This window comes from Orycteropus afer, unplaced genomic scaffold (assembly GCF_000298275.1).
Source record: "Orycteropus afer afer isolate SDZICR_OR568_19922 unplaced genomic scaffold, OryAfe1.0 scaffold00180, whole genome shotgun sequence".
Taxonomy (NCBI): Eukaryota; Metazoa; Chordata; class Mammalia; order Tubulidentata; family Orycteropodidae; genus Orycteropus; species Orycteropus afer.
This window is the reverse complement of record NW_006921767.1, coordinates 94812-114584: the sequence shown is the minus strand read 5'-3', so window position 1 is coordinate 114584 and position 19773 is coordinate 94812.

The following is a 19773-nucleotide window of genomic DNA, read 5'->3' as shown; positions in this document are numbered from 1 at the left end:
TTATCAGAACTCTGGCCAGATAATGAGTGGGTCATGGAGAGCACAGGCTTTGATGAAGATAGACTAGGGGTTTCTTTCATATCACCACTGGCACCCATGGTGTCACCGATTTGCAGATTCTGTTAAGAACATGGGCTTAAGTTTGGATATGCTTTTCTGTTTTTGTTTTTGTTTAGATTTTTTAAAATTTAGTAAGTGAAATATGTCCCTGGGTGGCACAACCAGTTTGTGCTTGGCTACTGCCTAAAAGTTGATGGTTTGAGTTCACCTAGAAGTACCATGAAAGAAAGTCCTGGTGATCTACTTCTATAACATTACAGCCACTGAAAACCCTATGGAACACAGTTATATTCTGAAACATATGGGGTCACTATGAGTTGGAATCAACTTGATGGCAATGGGTAGTAGATGAAATTAAACCTAGGTGCTGAAGATAGAATAGTGTAAGTAATTTAGAAAATCTGAGTAACATCCTATATTAGTTGTGTAGGTCTGCTGTAGGAGCTGATGGTGCAAACTCACCAGCTACTCCTTAGAAGGAAGGGCAGACAATCTACTTTGGTAGTGATACCACCTCAGAAACACAAGGAGTGGTCACTACGAATCAGGTTGACTAAACAGCACATAACAACAACTGGTCTGTTGTAATAAAGTAACATAAAGACAGTGGCTTAAAGCAATATAATTGTATTGTCTAATATTTCTAGAGGTTAGAAGTCCAAAGTAGCATGATGAACTGGCCATGTTTCTTCCAAAGGCACTAATGGAAGATTCTTTCTGGTCTCTCCCAGCTTCTGATAGACCCAGGCATTGTTTTGTTTGTAGATGCATCTTAAGATGGCTGTCCTGTCTCTCTGTCTGTCCGACTATATCTCTTCTCTTCTTTTATATGAACACCAGTCACATAGAATTAGGATCCACCTTGGTTCATAATGGCCTTAAGTTAACTGATAGCATCGTCCAAGTTCCTATTTCCAACAGAGTCACATTCTCAGGTACCTGGGTTTAGAACTTCAATTGATTTTTAAGGAGATATAATTTAACCCATAACATATCCTTTATGACCTGACTTATTGATGGCTGGCCCTGTTTGCTGTTGTGGTCCCAATAGTTAATGTATTTTTCCATCCATTCCCATATGCTTTTTCAAAGATGAAGCCCATTCTATATTGTTCACATAGTCCCTCTCATCACAGCTTCTTCATTCACTCCTACAATTTGCCATTTTTCTTGCTGTTCTCTCAGGTTGCAGTAGACTTTTTCTCTTCCCTGTACACCCAAAGCAATTAATTTTTTTATTCCTATAATAAACATGACTTTATAAAGTTTTTGTTTATTTCACCATATAAAAAGTTTTATTCGTAGGATTTCAGTGAAATACATGTGTTGTTATGATGTTGTTGTTGTTGATGTTAGGTGTTGTTGAATTATTTCTGACTCAATAACCCTATGTACAACAGAACAAAACACTACATGGTCCTGCTCTATTTTCACAATCCTTGCTATGCTTGAGCCCATCGTTGCAGCCATTGTGTCAATCCATCTCATTAAGGGTTATCCTCTTTTATTCTGATCCTTCAGAGTATCAAGTAGGAGCTCTGGTAGCATAGTGCCTAAGGCCCTTGACTGCTAACCAGAAGGCTGGTGGTTCAAATCCACCAGCCACTCCTCGGAAGGAAGATGGGGCAATCTACTTCCGTAATGATACTTCTTCGGAAACCCAAGGAGGGGTCACTATGAGTTGGGTCCGACTTGATGGCAAACAACAACAGAGTGTCAAGCATGAGCTCCTTCTTCAGGGGCTGGTCCCTTCTGATAACATGATGAATGTAGGTATGACTATGTCTAGCCATTTTTGCTTCTAAAGAGCATTCTGTCTGCACTTCTTCCAGAAAACATTTGTTCATTCTTTGGGCGCTCTACCCACCAGCCACTCCCCGGAAGGAAGGTTGGGCAATCCTACTTCCGTAGTGATACTGCCTCGGAAACCCAAGGAGGGGTCGCTATGAGTCAGGGCTGACTCGACGGCACATAACAACAACAATAACATGGTATTTTCAAAATTCTTCACCAACAATACAATTCAAAGGCATCACTTCTTCTTAGTTCTTCCTTATTCATTGGCCAGTTTTCACATGTATGTGAGGGGATTGAAAATACCATGGTTTGAGGTGGCCCACTTTAGTCTTCAAAGTGACGTCTTTGCCCCTCAATACTTTAAAGAGGTCTTTTGTATTAGATTTGCCCAGTGCAATACAACATAAGATTTCTTGACTGCTACTTCTATAGGTGTTGATTGTGGATCCAAGTAAAATGAAATCCCAGACAACTTCAGTCTTTTATCCATTTATCATGATGTTGCTTATAAGTCCAGTTGTCCAGTTGTTACGATTTTTATTTTCTTTATTTGGAGGTGTAATCCACACTGACAATTGTAGTCTCTGATCTTCATCAATAAGTACTTCAAGTCATCTTCACTTTCAGCAAGCAAGATTGTGTCATCTGCATATAGAAGTTTGTTAATGAGTCTTCTTCCAATCCTGATGCTGCATTCTCCTTCACATAATCCAGACTCTAGGATTATTTGTTCAGCATAGAGATTGAGTATGTATGGTGAAAGGATACAACCCCAATGCATATCCTTCCTGATTTTAAGCCATGGAATAATCTCTTGTTCTGTTCAAGGGACAGCCTCTTGGTCTATGTACAGGTTCTCTTGAGCATAATTGTTCTGGAACTCCCATTCTTTGCAATGTTATCCACAATGGTTTATGATCCACACAGTCAAATGCTTTTGCACAGTCAGTAAAACACAGGAAAACATCGTTCTGGTATTCTTTAAATCAGTCACGAGTCATCTGACATCGGCAATGATACCCCTTGTTCCACATCTTCTTTTGAATCTTGCTTGAATATTTAGCAGTTTCCTGTGGATGTACTGTTGAATCCATTTTTTGGATTATTATCAGCAAAGTTTTACTTGTTATGATATTAATGATATCATTCTATAATTTCTCCATTCTGTTGGACCACCTGTCTTTGGAATGGGAACAGATATGGGTCGTCTCTTTCAGTTGTTTGGCCAGCTGTCTTTTTTCCAAATTCTTGGAAAAGAAGAATGAGTAGGTTGTTGACTGTATGCTATCTTTTGAAATGATTGAATGATGACCACTTCTTTCAGTACAATGATTCTGTGTATTCCTGCCATCTTCTTCAATGCTTCCTGGATTCTTAGATATTTTGCCTATAAATTTCTTCAATATCAAAATTCGAGGCTTGAATTTTTTTCTTCAGTTCCTTAAGCTTAAGAAATTCATAACATATTATTTTCTTTCAATTTTCTAACTCAAGTCTTAGCACATTTTGTTACAACACTCTACTTGTCTTCATGAGCTGCCCTTGGAATCTTCTGTTCACATCTTTCATCATTTCTTCTGTTCTCTTTAGTTACTATACATTCAAGAGCAAGTTTTAGAATCTCTTCTGACATCCAATTTGGTCTTTTCTTTTCTTTTTTGTCTTTTGAATTACCTTTTGTTGTCTTCATATATGATGTCCTCAATGTCATCCCACTACCTGTCTGGTCTTTGGTCACTGGTGTTCAGTGTATCAAATCTATTCTTCAGGTAGTCTATAAATGCAGGTGGGATATAATCATGGTCATATTCTGGCTCATGGACTAATTCTAATTTTCTTCAGCTTCAACCTGAATTTGCATATGACCAATTGAACCAATTGATGGTCTGTTCCACATTGACTCCTGGCCTTGTTCTGCCTGATGATATTGAGTTTCTCCATTGTCTTTTTCTACAAATGTAGTTGATTTGATCTCTGTATATTCCATCCAGCAAGCCCCATGTGTATAGTCACTATGCTGTTGAAAGAGGTATTTGCAATGAATAAGTCATTGGTCATACAAAATTCTATCATGTGATCTACAGTGTCATTTCTATCACCAAGGCCTTGTTTTCCAGGTACTGATCCTTCTTTGTTTCCAACTTTTGCCTTCCAATAACCAGTAATTATCAATGCATCTTGATTGGATTTTTGATTGATTTCAGACGCAGAAGTTGATAAAAATCTTCAATTTATTCAACTTTGCCATTAGGCATTTTCTTGTATAAATTTGAATAATACATATAGATATGGACTAATATGTGTAACAAAACAGAACCTCAATTAATATTGGGTTTTTAATGCTCGCTTTATGTTTTCTTTTATGCTTTGTATCAAATATTCCTAGTTACATGATTCTTTTCATATTGTATTAGATTGTCTGCAAGAATGGCTGTCAACATCTCTTCCTATCCTTGTGTGGCCATGTTACTACTTCCTTCAAGTGGTGATATTTATTTTTCTTCCTCTTAAATACATGTTGGCTCCAGGATTTTCTTTGCTCAATAGATTTTACTCTCTTGGGATTTGGCTAGCATGTCAAAAGATTTTGAGAATTATTACAGGCATGGAGAAAGAGAGAGACAGAGAACGGTCTATTTCAAGCTATTCTAGTTAGTCTAGCTGAGGCACAAGATATGCGAATGAAACATCTCATACATTATAGCCCTGGTAACCTTCCAGCTAAGTGCATCTTCAATGAACTCAAGTCAATTCCATGTGGAGCAGAGATGATCCATCCCCCAAAACCCAGCATAAATTGTGTACTTGTGAGCCAAACCATGGTAATTACTTTAACCACTAAGTTCTGAGGTGGCTAAATACACAGCAATGTGTAATTGAAACATTTATACTGTGCAAAATGCAAACTCTTTGAGGGAGAGCTCCATGCAGTATATATTCATATATCCTCTAATGCCTAGATCAATGTCATAACAATAGTAGTCATTCAAATAACATCTCAAAATTAAGAAAAAATGTGCCATTTGCTACTTAGAGTGCCTGTTCACCTGTATCATTTACTTGATCTTGTCAGAACTGAATGATTGCACCACAGATATTTTTGGCAATTCTGTATAGCCGGTATGTCACTTTGTACATTGTTGAAATTCACCCTGAAGGGCAGTTTTTGTACCTTGATTTGGCTTATTATTTATTACTTTTATTGTGGTGAAAACATACACAGGACACTCACCAACATAACAACTTTCACATTTACAACTCAGGGATATTGATGATATTTTTCATGTTGTGCTACAATTTTTGCTATCCTTTTCCAAAATATTCCACCCTCATTAGTATATACACAATACTTTGCAAACAACAGCTTCCTATTTTTCCCTCTCTTACCCCTGGTAACCTCTATTAATCTTTGATTACTCTCTGTTTTTTTCATATTTTTCCAGTCTATCTAGGAATTTTCCCTTCCCTCCCGTTCCATTTCTGGTAACCAACAAAGAAAATATCCTTCCATGTGTAAACCATTCCTTAACTTCACTGTTTATGCTCTCTCCAAAAGATTTTAGTATGTTGTATTTTCGTCTTTGATTCAAGGAACTTTTTATCTTCCTTTTTTATTCCTTCTACTACCTAACCTTTTTTGAGGAGGGTGTTATTCAGTTTCCATGCTTTTTCTCTTTTTCCATTGATCTTCCTAGTGTTGATTTCTAATTTTATAGCATTGTGATCTGAGAAGATACTTCGTAGTATTTCAATGTTTTTAAATTTATTGAGGCTTGCTTGGTGGCCTAAAACATGTTTCATCCTGGAGAATGTTCCATATGTGCTAGACAAGAATATATATATTGCTGTTGTTGGGTGAATTGCTCTTTAGATGACTATAAGGTTAAGATGGTTGATCGTATTGTTTAATTCTGCATCTTCCTTGAGTTTCTTTCCAGTTCTACCTCTTATTGAAAGTGGTGCTTAAAATCTCCTATATGATTGTGGATTCATCTATTTTTCTTTTCAATTCAATCAAAGTCTTATTTATCTATTTTGGGGCTTTTTCATTGGGTACATAGATATTTATTATGTTCATGTCCTCTTGTTCAATTGACCTTTTAATCATCATATAATGTCCTTCCTTGTCTCTTTTGGTGGTTTTTGTCTTAAAGTCTACTTTATCAAAAATTAATATTGCCACTCTTACACTTCTTTTGGTTGCCATTTGCTTGGTATATCTTTTTTGTTAGTATATTTTTGTCTTTATGTCTGAGGTGAGACTCTTGTGGACAGCATATTGATGGGTCATGTTTTCTTTTTAATAACATTTTTATTTTAGACTTTAAAAGCTTGTTTCACATTCAATGTTATGTGCACATTTAGTTTCACTCCCCATTTAATGTGTCCAATCCTAAACCAGTCTCCTCCCCTCCCTACCCTGTAACCCTTCCCCCATGCCCCTCATATTTATGCACTCCTGTTTGTCCTGTATTTCTGCAACCTGAATGTTGGTCCTCTGGTGCACCATGGTCCATTGCTCTAAGGGATGTATTACCATAGAGTATGTGGGTGCATTATCCTGGGTTGCGTGGTCTGCATGTACATCTTGTTAACTATTGGGCTGAGAGCCAGGCCCTGGGGTTGTGTTTTATTCCAGCTGTGGAATGTATTCCAGGGCCATAGTATCGGGGGTCTCATCAGACTTCCTCTGACCAGTAATTCTGGTCATTATTGAGTTTTTGGATTTTATTCCACATTTTTCCTCCCACTCTATCCAGGATCTCCAGATTTGATCTTTTCTTGAGTGGTTGGCATTGGTAGCCGGGCACCATCTAGTTCTTCTGGTCTCGAGGGCCATCGTTTCCTATGAGTGATTGCTTCCAAATGCCTGCCCTTTTATTTGTTTTCATTCTTCTTTGCTTCTGACACCAAGAGATAGTTAACTGCATCTTAGATGGCCACTTGAAAGCTTTTAAGACCCCAGTCACTAATCACCAATATAGGATGTGGAACAAGACTTTTATGTATTTTGTTGTGCCAATTGAGTCTGGTGTCCCACAGTACAATGGTCCTGAGCCAGTAGATCTACTGAATCTCTATCCCATAGTGTCTGGGTGTCTGTGAGAAATTCTCTGTGTCTGCCTTCTATTGTTTCTGTAATGATTGCAGGTATTTTGTATCATTGATCTCTGTGCAAGATTAGCCTCAGCTGAATCTATCCTTGGTCTAGAGTATACTCCTGTTTATGTACCCCCATCTGATCTTCTCAGGTGTTTATGTGTTTATCTGTAGCCTGGTTGTGGTGTTCATGGTAATGCAGTATTGTGGACACAATGGTTGTTATTAGTATCTGTCGTCTATCACTCATGGGCATAATTCGGTGTACTCTCATTTCCTAATGTTATGATGGTAGTCACAGTTCTTTTCTGCACAACCCTCCCTTACCCATGTCAGCATGTGGGCCCCAACTAGCTCAACATTAATCGCTCCCCTTCCCTCCCCATTCTGGAAACCTACAAAGTGGGTTCTGTATCCCAAGTAAACCCTTCTTTGTCTTTTTACAGTAATGGGCTCATAGAGTACTTGTTTTTCTGTGATTGACTTATTTCACTTAGCATAATGTCCTCCAGGTTCATCCACATTGTGAGATGATTTGGATATCCCTCATTGTTCTTTAATGTAGCATAGTATTCCATTATGTGCATATACCATAATTTGGTTATCCACTCATCCGTTGATGGGCATTTAGGTTGTTTCCATCTCTTGGTTGTAGTGAATCGTGCTGCGATGAACATAGATGTACATACGTCTGTTCTTGTGCTTTCTATGAACTGTTTAGGATATATTCCTAGTAATGGAATTGCTGAGTCAAATGGTACTTCTACTTTCAGTTTTTTAAGGAAACACCATGCTATTTGTCACAAGGGTTGTACCATTTTACAACCCCACCAGTAGTGCACAAGAGTTCTAATCTCTCTGCAACTTCGCCAGCATTTGTTATTTTCTGATCTGTTGAACTTTGTTATTATTGCTGGGGTGAGATGATATCTCGTTGTTGTTTTGATTTGCATCTCTCTAATGATTAATGATTGCGAGCAATTTCTCATGTGTTTGTTGGCTGCCTGTATATCTTCTTTGGTGAAGTGTCTGTTCAAGTCTTTTGTCCATTTGTGAATTGGGTTATTTGGTGATGAAGTGTTGACGTTTTCTATAGATTTTAGAGATAAGTCCTTTATCAGATATGTCATAGGCAAATATTTTCTCCCAATCTGTAGGTTCTTTTTTTGCCCTTTTGATGAAATCTTTCGATGTGCATAAGAATTTAATTTTTAAAAGATCCAGTCTTCTAGCTTCCCTTCTATCTCCTGTGCATTCTGGGTTATGCTTGATAATTTATTTATGCTGTAAATTAGGGCTCCCAGATTTGTCCCTATTTTATCTTTGATAAATTTTATAGTTTTGGGTTTCACATTTAAGTCTTTGATCCAGCTTGAGTTTGTTTTTGTGTATGGGGTGAGGTATGAGTCCTTTTTCATTTTTGTACAGGTGTATATCCAGTTTTGCCAGAACCATTTGTTAAAGAGGTTGTCTCTTCCCCATTTAATGGGTTTTGGACCTTTGTTGAAGATCAGTTGTCCATAGATGGATGGGTCTATATCTGGGCTTTTGATTCTGTTCCATTGGTCTATCTGTCTATCATTGTAACAATACCATGCTGTTTTGACTACTGGTCAAAACAAGGTCTCTTTCCTTTCCATATGAAATTAGTAATTGGTTTTTCCATGTTTTTAAAAAATCTTGTTGGAATCTGGATCAAGATTGCATTAAATGTGTGGATTGCTTTAGCTACTATTGACATTTTCACAATATTCAGTCTACTTATCCATGAACAAGGTAGGTTCTTCCATTTACATAGTGCCCTTATTGTTTCTTATAGCAGTCTTTTATAGTTTTCTCTGTATAGGTCTGTTGTGTCTCTGGTGAGGTTTATTCCTAGATATTTTAACTTTTTAGTAGCTATTGTAAATGGTATTATTTCCCTTATTTCTTTATCACAGGATTCTTTGTTGGTGTAGAGGAATCCAATAGATTTTTGTATGTTGACCTTGTATTCTGCCACCTTTCTGAACCTCTTTATTAGTTCCAGTAGGTTTTTTTTTTTTTTTTTTAATTGAGTCCCTTGGGTTTTCTATGTACAGAATCATATCATCTAAAAATAGAAATAGTTTTAGTTCCTCTTTGCCAATTTGTATGCCTTTCATTTCTCTTTCTTGCCTTATTGCCCTGGCCAGGACTTCTAATACAGTGTTCAATAGAAGTGGTGATAGAGGGCATCCCTGTCTGGTTCCCATTCATAAAGGGAATGCCTTGAGTCTTTCTCCATCAGTTATGATGTTGGCTGCTGGCTTTGCATATATACACTTTATTATGTTGAGGAATTTCCCTTCTATCTTCATTTTGCTGAGATTTCTGAATAGGAATGGATGTTGGATTTTATCAAATATCTTTTCTGCATCTATTGATACAATCATATGGTTCTTTTCTTTAGTTTTATTTATGTGGTAGATTACATTGATTGATTTTCTGATGTTGAACCACCCTTGTAAACCTGGCATGAATTCTACTTGGTCCAAGTATATTAATTTTTTTATATGTTGTTGGATTCTGTTGGCTAGGATTTTGTTAGATTTTTGCATATATGTTCATGCGTGATATTGGTCTGTAGTTTTCCTTTCCAGTGGTGTCTTTTTCTGGTTTTGGTATTAGTGTTATGCTTACATCATAAAATGAGTTTGGTAGTATTTCATCTTTTTCTATGTTCTGGAATAGCTTGAGTAGCATAAGTGTCAACTCTTGTCTGAATATTTGATAAAATTCTCCAGAGAAGCCATCAGGCCATGACTTTTCTTTGTGGGAAGTTTTTTTATGACTTGTTCAATTTCTTCTTTTGTTATAGGTCTGTTCAAGTATTCTATCTCTGAGTGGGATAGATTAGGTAGGTCTTGTGATTCTAGAAACTTGTCCTCTCTTCTCGCTTCTCAAATCTGTTAGAATACAGTTTTTCATAATATTCTGTCAGTATCTTTTTTATTTCAGTTGGTTCTGTTGTGATGACATCCTTTTTGCTTATAATTCTTGTGATTTGGATCTTCTCTTTCTATTCGTTTGTTAGATCTGCCAATGGTTTATCAATTTTATTAATCTTTTCAAAGAACCAGCTTTTTGTTTTGTTGATCTTCTCTATGGATTTTTTTTGTTTTGTTTTCTGTTTCATTTATTTCTGCTCTAATCTTTGTTATTTTCTTGCTTCTAGATGCTGTAGGATTCTTTTGTTGTTCTATTTCTAGTTGTTGGAATTGATGAGTTAGAGTGTTGATTTTGTTTCTCTCCTCTTTTTTGATGTCTGCATTTATTGCTATAAACTATCCTCTGAGTACTGCTCTCACTGTGTCTCATAGGCTTTGGTATGATGTATCTTCATTCTCATTTGTTCATAGGAATTTTTTTTTTTATTTCAGTTTTTATTTGTTCTATTATTACCCAGTAGTGTTTGAGCAGAGAAATGTTCAGCTTCCATATATTTGATGCTTTTTCCTTGCTCTTTCTATTATTAATTTGTAATTTTATAGCATTGTGGTCTGAGAAGATGCTTTTTAGTATTTCAATGCTTTTGAACTTATTGAGGCTTGTTTTATGTCCTAATATATGGTCTCTTCTGGAGAAGGATCCATGTGCACTGGAGAAAAATGTGAATTGTGATTTTGTTGGGTGAAATGCTCTGTATAGGTCTATGAGGTGGAGTTGGTTGATTGTATTGTTGAGCTCTTCTATATCTTTGTTGAGTTTTTTTCTGGTTGACCTGTCCCTCTGAAAGTGGCATGTTAAAGTCTCCTACTACTATTGTAGAGTTGTCTATTGCCCCTTTTAATTCAGTTAATATTTGCTTCACATATTTTGGAGCACTTTCATTGGATACACAAATATTTATTATTGCAACTTATTCTTTGTCAATTGACACTTTCAGCATCATATAGTGTTCTTCTTTGTCTCTTATGATGTTTTTCACCTTAATGTCTATTTTATCAGAAATTAATATTGCTACTCTTGCTCTCTTTTAGTTACCATTGGCTTACTATATATTTTTTCCATCCCTTAACTCTTAATTTATTTTTATCTTTGTGTCTAAAGTAGGTCTCTTGTAGGCAGCATATTGATGGGTCTTCTTTTCTTATCCAGTCTCCACTCCCTTTCTCTTGATAGGTGCATTTAGTCATTCACATTGAGTGTAATTAGTGATAGGTATGAATTGATTGCTGTCATTCTATTGTGTTTTTTGTTGTGTTGTTGGTGTTTCCTCAGTCCATATACTTTTCTTTGTTGAGTTCAGTTTGTTGCCAAATGCTTTCTTCCTTTTCTTCTTTATTGTTGGTTTTGTGCTTATTAAACGCATTTGTTTTCCTTCCTTATGAATTTACTTAGGGGGATTGTTACTTTTCTCTGTGGTTACCTTGGAGTACATTCTTGTCTCTACACTTTTAGAACAGTGTGTACTGTGAAGATATTGTCCTGTTTTCCTCTCCATTTGGAAGTTTGTACCTAGAAGTTTTATTCCCTCTAATAGGTTAGTTGCTGTTGCTGTGTGCTGAGTGACTTCCTTGATATTTAATGTATAATGTTTCATGGTCTTATTTTGAGTTTCTATTTCTGATTTGTTTTTAGTGTTGATGCCACATTTCCTGATTTTGTTGATTTCTGTTATGGGTTCTCTATTGGAAGGACTTCCTTAACCATTTCTTGTAGGGTTGGTCTGGTTTTCACAAAATCCCTTAATTTCTGTTTGCCTGAGAATGCCTTGATTTGTCCCTCATATTTGATGGATAATTTGGCTGGATATTCTGGCTGGAAGTTCTTTTCCTTCAGTGTTTTATATATGCTTTCCCATTGCCTTCTTGCCTGCATGGTTTCTGCTGAGTAATTTATTTTGTCCTGGGCAGCTCTCAAAAATTTTTGTTTGTCTTTGGCTTTGGAAAATTTGATTGTAATATGCCTCAGTGTTTTTCTCTTGGGATCTATCTTGTGTGGGGTTCTATGGGCTTCTTGGACAAATATCTTTTCTTCTTTCATGAAATAGGGACTCATATTTGTATTCATGAGGAATCTGTACATAGACCACGAGGCTGTCATTCAAATAGAACAAGGGGATACTGCATGGTTTAAAATCAGAAGGAGTATGTCGGGGTTGTATCCTTTTACTATAATTATTCAATTTCTATTCTGAGCAAGTAATATGAGAAGCTGGATTATATGAAGAGGACTGTGGCATCAGGATTGGAGGAAGATTCATTAGCAACATACAATATGCAGATGACACAATCTTGTTTGCTGGAAGTGAGGATGACTTGTAGTACTCACTGAGGAAGATTAAAGACTACAGTCTGCAGTATGTATTACACCTCAATATAAAGAAAACAAAAGTCCTCACAACTGGTCCAATAAATAGCTTCATGATGAGTGGAGAAAAGATTGAAGTTGTTAAGGACTTCATATTACTTGGTTCGCCAATCAACATCAATGGAAGCAGCAGTCAAGACATCAGATGACATACCTCATTGGGCAAATCTGCTGGAAAACACCTCTTTCAAGTGATGAAGAGCAAAGATGTCTCCTTGAAGACTAAGATGCACCTAACCCAATCCATGGTATTTTCAATCGCGTCATATGCATGTGAGATCTGAACAATGAATAAGGAAGACTGAAGAAGAGTTTATTTTGAATTATGGTGTTGTAGAAGAAGGCTAAGAGTATCATGGACTGCTAAATTGACTAATAAATCTTTCCTAGAAGAAGTGCAGCCAGAATGTTCCTTGGAAGTGAGATGGAGAGACTTCATCTGATCTACTTTGGTCACGTTGTGAGAAAGAACCATTCCTTGGAGGAGGTTATCATGTTTGGTAAAGTGGAGGGAAAAATACCTTTGATTTTAAACAAAGCTCATTTAGGAGAATTAAAAAAAAGAAGAAGAAGATGAGGAAGGCTAATGGGAAAAGATGAATATTATTGGGAAAGAAAAAAAATTGTTTTTGTGTACCTGCAAGTGGGAGAATACCACCAAGATGTGTGTGAAAGACTCCCTTCTGAATTCCCAGAAAAAAAGTCCCTATATCACAGACTCAGTGTGTTGGTTTCCTCATTTTCCATTCTCCATGGGGAACTTGACCACTAACCAGAAGGCTAGTGGTTCAAACCCACCAGCCACTCCTTGGAAGGAAGATGGGGCAATCTACTTCCATAGTGATACTGCCTCAGAAACCCATGGAGGGGTTGCTATGAGTTGGGTCTGACTGGATGGCACATAACAACAACAACAACAATAATGGGGCACTAGGGCAGAAGAGGGAGCTCTGGTAGTGTAGTGGCTAAGGCACTTGACTGCTAACCAGAAGGCCGGCAGTTCAAACCCACCAGCCACTCCCCAGAAGGAAGATGGGGCAATTTACTTCCGTAGTGATACTGCCCTGGAAACCCAAGGAGCGGTCGCTATGGGTCAGGTCTGACTCAATGGCACATAACAACAACAACAATGACAAAGGGCAGAAGAGCTACTAAGGGTAACAGCTGCATTTGAGAAACAAGGAAGTGACCTCATATATAATCAAGCTCATTTATACTCATATCATAGGGGTGTAAAATATGAACCAGGAAAAGAAAGATGACTTGCTCAATTTCTAAAGCTGATGAACATCAGGACTGTTATGAACCACGTGAATCCCTTGTCATGAAATGACATGTCGAGAAGTACTGTAGAACCTATTCATAGTATTCATAGTTTCATAATTTCATAGGAAATTAGGTGATCGTCTTACAGCCTCCCAGCATTATACAGCAGCTACCGGCTGCTAAACTAGTTTTGAGTTCTCATCTATGATCATCTTTTCAAAAACATTCATCTTTTTGTGAGGTCTCTTGAGCAAATCTTTACTCCAAAATTTACAACCAAAATTTCCTGGACAACATTGTTGTGGTACACAGTATTTTGAAAAATATAATAATACTTAAAGAAGAATAATTCTAAGGAAAGCTCCTGAAATAGATAAGTGAAACCATGCAGAAAGGATATAGAAGTATGGTGCATAAATCATAGAAAGAGATGAAGGTGAGAAGAACATTATTTAGAGGCTAAAGACAGCAAAATGGAATCAAGACAAGGTGAGCACATACTGTAAGGGATATGAGAAAGGCTAACAAAATGGGTCAGGACAATTTAGGATTGATTGAAAGTATTGTAAAGGAAGTGCCAAGGAAGGTTATGTTTTCATATATCTTCCTCTGACAGATATTTCAATTCCAGCATTTTCTGTCTCCTTTATTCTCCTAAAATCACTGAAAAAAGAGGTTTTTTTTTAGGCAGCAGGCTTGGTATTAACCTTTCCCAATTAAATTTTGAACTTTTGTTTTATTTATAAGAGATATTTAAAATGTTATGGCTACACTGTACATGATTTCCCCTCTTTAATAATTTGCAAGTAACATAATTCCTTAATAATATTTTTATGGAAAGGTCAGCGAGGTCACAAAACACATCTAGCTGACAACACTTGGAGTTTCTGCCTTTAAAAAACATATTTAGCAGTTTCCAAGTCCATCTATTGCTTGTTTATTTGGAATTTTATGTTGTGGACTGTAAATCCCATTATTTTTATTATTTATTTATTTACTTGTTTATTTGCTCTACTCTTAGTCATCATCTCATAATTGGGACTCACCAAGGCTTACTTAAAAAAAAAAAAAAAAAGAGCATAACATTACCATCACGTTAATTTTGACTCACGAGTTATAGAGTAACTTTATGAGTTACAGGGTAGGACTGAGATCCATGAGATCCATAGGACCTCAGTCTGTGATCTTTAGAGAAGCAGATTTCCAGGCCTTTCTTCCACTACACCACTTTGTGGTTGTTATGTGCCATTGAGTCTAGGTGGGTTCTAACTGCCAACCTTCTGGTTGGTGAAACAAAACAAAACAAAACAAAAAAACCTCAAACTCACTGCTATCGAGTCGATTCGGCTCATAGTTACCCTTCCTTGGGTATTCGAGGTGGTATCTCTATAGAAATAGATTGCCCAACCTTCCTTCTGAGGAGTGGCTGGTGGGTTTGAACTGCCAGCCTTCTGGTTAGCAGTCAAATGCCTTAGGCACTACACCATCAGAGCTCCCATTTTTGCACAACCCACAGACACAGGGCTACTTACTTACCCTGCTGCTTACCTTTGATTACGATTTGCAACACAAAAATTATTCTGCAAGGTTTCAAAGTAAGAAAATTAATATCTTATTTGGATGTTTTGCTTTAGCAGAGATCTAAAAGTATTGGTGAAGGAAGACTCTGCTTTGGAAGGAAGATGCTTGAAAGTACTTTGAGACATATGGCCAATCAATGAAAACCAGCAACTAACAGTTCTCCAACAATAACACAAGGTACAGCTTGGGCCGACAGGTTGGGCTAACTGACTCATACACAGGCATTGCTGGTACCAGGTATACAGATTCTCTTTGCCTCTGATTCTCAATGTGGGTACAAATCAGAGTTACCTACAGAGCTTTTCCCAATTATACGTGACTTGTATCTGTATACACATGTGTGTGCAAATTCATATTTATGTACTCAGATACACATAGCCACCAACAATTGCTCCCATGTATAAATATGCTTCAACATACTGTGCTGGTCAAATGCCTGGTAACTCTCAGTTTTATTCCTTATGCTGTAAGGTAGGAAGAGGGAACAAAGGAGGGTATTTCTACTCACTTGCTCCCTATTTTTTTCTGTGGGACTCTCATGGCTACCAAAACTCTGTGGTTCCTGCTCCCACTACATTAGTGTCTTTACATGGTCCCAGCTCCAAAGAGATAGCTTCTGCCATGGCTCTGACTACTGTATCCAAAAACTAAACCAAGCCAACTGCTATTGAGTCTGTTCCAACTCACAGTGAACCCCATTAGGTTTCCAAGGGTATAAATCTACAGAAGTAGTTTGTCTCATTTTCACCCCCAGGCTACTGCATGACAGTTTGGAATTCTCTGAGCTACCTCAGGGACTGAGATCTGTTGTTCTAGATTGTCCCAAGTTATCCACACTTACGTCACAAGCTTGGGCACTCTCCCACACTCTCATCTGTGTATCATTATTATTATTATTGTGGTTTTTTCATTAAGTTTCAATGACTAAACCATTATGCAGTGCATCCTATTAAGTCTTTTAACTCTCAATACAGCATTAGGAAGTGAATTCTAGTATTAACATTTCATTTTTATAGAAGAGGAAACTGATTTCCAGAGAAGTTAAATGACTTCCCCATTGTCACACAGGAAGTACAATTGCATCCATGCAATCAGCCTCTAAAGACCATACTCTCAGACACTACCTATACAACATTTCTATGCATGCAGGTACATGCATATGCATACACATATCTTCATGATTCTCCATATAAAGATATGCACATACCTACAAGTATCTGGGCTCTATCTTCATGCAGTAATGGGATATATAGGATATAGACCAGTGGATCAAATACCTGTGTTATCCAAAAGTCTTATATTTACAATCCTTTTTAGAAACCATGGCTTTAATTGTTACACATTGAAAATGCGATCTAATTTTAAGGCAGAATGGGAAAACCTTCAGAGAAGGGGACAGTTTAAAAAAAAAAAAAACTCCTTTTTTTTTCTTTCATAGCCAGAGCCTAGCCTCATATGAAATCATTTAAATTCCCAAGAATCTTTCTATAATCCCTTAGTTCTCCACATTATGGCCTTTTGTTATATAAAATGCCATCTCATGTTGTGCATTCTTGTTACATCTACCATCACAAAGAAGTTTGTTTACAGTCTTCCTTACTAGTTAGGGAACCTGGATTATATGAATGGTTTGTGCTACTTATCAAAAAGTTGGCAGTTCATATCCATCTAGCAGTGCAACAATAGAAAGTCTTGGTGATGTGCTTCTATAAATATTATAGACCTGAATGATCAGGTATGTCTAGGCAAAAGGGAATACACCCATGATTCAATATAAGTTTGTTAGATGATATTTGTACATACATATTTGTATATGCTATAAGAATGTCCATGTAAATAGAACTAACAGGAGGTAAAGGAATGATAACTGCTTAGCCATAGCCACCCTCCTTGAGGGAGCAAGTTGCTGCACCTGTAGGCTTGTGACCATGGTCGTGAGGGACATCAAACTCAATTGACATAACATACTACACAAAATCATTGTTCTATGACCTATTTTGGTGAGCAGAGACTAGGATCTTAATAGTTTGCAAGTGGCCATCAAGATGCAACAATTTGTCTCTCTTCGTCTGAAACAAAGAATGAAGAAAATCAAAGATACGTATGTCCAAGGCACTAGTTGACAATGCAAATCTCAGCCTACATGACCTTGAAGCCAGAAGAACTAGTTGGCCTGGCAACCACTGTCAACCACTTGGGAAGGGACCAGGTCAGGAGATCCTGGTTAGAGTGGGAGAAAATTGTGGAACAAAACTCAGAATCATAAAAAAGACCAGGTTTACTTATTGCACACAAGTAAAATCTTACTGAAGATAATTCAAAAATGGTTGCAGCAGTATATTGACAGATAACTTCCAGAAATACAAGGTGAACTCAGAACAGGATGAGGAATGAGGGATATAATTACTGATGTCAGATAGACTTTAGCTCAAAGCAAAGAATACCAGAAAGATATTTATTTGTGTTTTATTGGCATTTGATTATGTGCATCATAACAAATTTTGGATAACATTGAGAAGAATAGGAATTCTAGAACATTTAATCGTGCTCATGAGTAACTTGTGCATAGACCATGACACTGTCATTCAAACAGAACAAAGGGACACTGCATGATTTAAAATCAAGAAGGGAATGTGTCAGTGTATTATCTTTTCACCATACTTTTTCAATCTGTATGCTGAACAAATAATCTGAGAAGCTGGACTATATGAAGAAGAATGTGGCATCAGGATTGGAGGAAGAATCATTAACAACCTACGTTATGTAGATGACCCAACTTTGCTCTCTGAAAGTAAGGATGACTCGAAACATTGATGAAGATTGAAGACTGCAGTCTGCAATATGGGTTACACATCAATGTAAAGAAAACAAAAATCCTCACAATGGGATCAATAAGCAGCACCATGATAAATGGAGAAAAGATTGAAGTTGTCAAAGACTTCATATTACTTGTTCTACAATCAACACGAATGGAACATGGGAGATCAGCAGGGCAGTGCTTGCATAGAGAGATAGCTCACAGGGCAAGAGTGCATAGGAAAGAAGGCCACAGGGAAAAGATAACTACAGGGAGGGAGTGGAAAAAGAGCTGTTACATTACAGAGTTTGCAATCAATGTCATGAAACAAAATGCGTAAGAACTGCTGTATGGAAGATGAACTTCCTCTGTGAAATTTCATCAAAATCACAATTGTAAAATAAACAAATAAATAAAAATGATAGAAAACTCTATGGAGCACTTTCACATTATCACACACGGGTTGTCCTGAGTTGGAATGGACGCATCAATAGGGTTAGTAGTTAGGGACTACAAATTTTTCTCTCTAAATATATATTAAATAATGAACTCTAAGTTAATTTAGGACTTTTAAATGAAAAGATTCCAGGCATTTCAAGGATAATGATATATTATATAGGTGTCTATCAGGCATGAATTTTTTCAGGCATCTGTGGTTTGTGTAGTCTAATTAGTGATGAAGAGGCTCAGGAGAAGAGAATGAATCTCAGTAGTTTCATGAGATGAGGATTGTCCTGATAATATAAAAACTATTGTCATTGAGTCAGTTTGAACTCCTTGTGACCACAGGTATGACAGAACAAAACAGTGCCTGGTCTTGCACCATGGTGCACAATCATTGCTTTATTTGAGCTCATTGTTGCAGCCACTATTTCAGTGAATCTCTTTGAGGATTTCCTCTCTTTTGCTAAACTTCATCAAGCATGGTGTCCTTCTCCAGCATGATATCCCTCATGATAATATGTCCAAAGTATGTGAAACAGTCTCATCATCCTCACTTCTACGGAGTATCCTGGCTGTACTTCTTCCAAGACAGATTTATTCATCTCACTGAGATTCAACAGTATATTCAGTATTCTTCATCAACACCATAATTCAAAGGCATCAACTCTTCTTTGGTCTTCTTTACTCATTTTCCAGCTCTTCCATGCATACAATATAATTGAAAATGCAATGGCTTGGTCCTCAAAGTGACATCTTTGCTTTTTAATGCTTTAAGCAAGACCCTAGCAACAGTTTTTTCTCAATGCAAAATGTTGTTTGATTTCTTGATTGCTGCTTCCATGGGCCTTGATTGGATTCAAGTAAAATGAAATTCTTGACAGCTCCTGTCTTTTCTCCATTTATCATGATGCTGTTGAGTGGTACGGTTGTGAGGATATTTTTTCCTTTATGTTGAAATGTAACCCATGCTGAAGGCTATAGTCTTTGATCTTCATCAGTAAGTGCTCCAAGTCTTCTTCACTTTCAGCAAGGAAGATTGTGTTATTTGCATATTACAGGTTGTTAATGAGTCTTCCTCCAATCTTGATTCTGTTTCTTCTTCATATACTCCATCTTCTTGGATAATTTGTTCAGCATACAGATTGAAAAAGTATGACACACACCTTTTCTGGCTGTGAATCACACAGTATCCTCTTGTTCTGTTTGAATAACTGCCTGTTGGTCTATGCACAGGTTCTGCATGAACACAATGAAGTGTTTCTCAATTCTCTTTCACTATTGGATAATATTATAGTATTCTCCAGATGACAAGGCAATCTACTTCCATAAAGATTTACTGCCTTGGAAACCCAATGGAAGTAGCTATGAGTCAGAATTGACTTGATGGCAGTGCA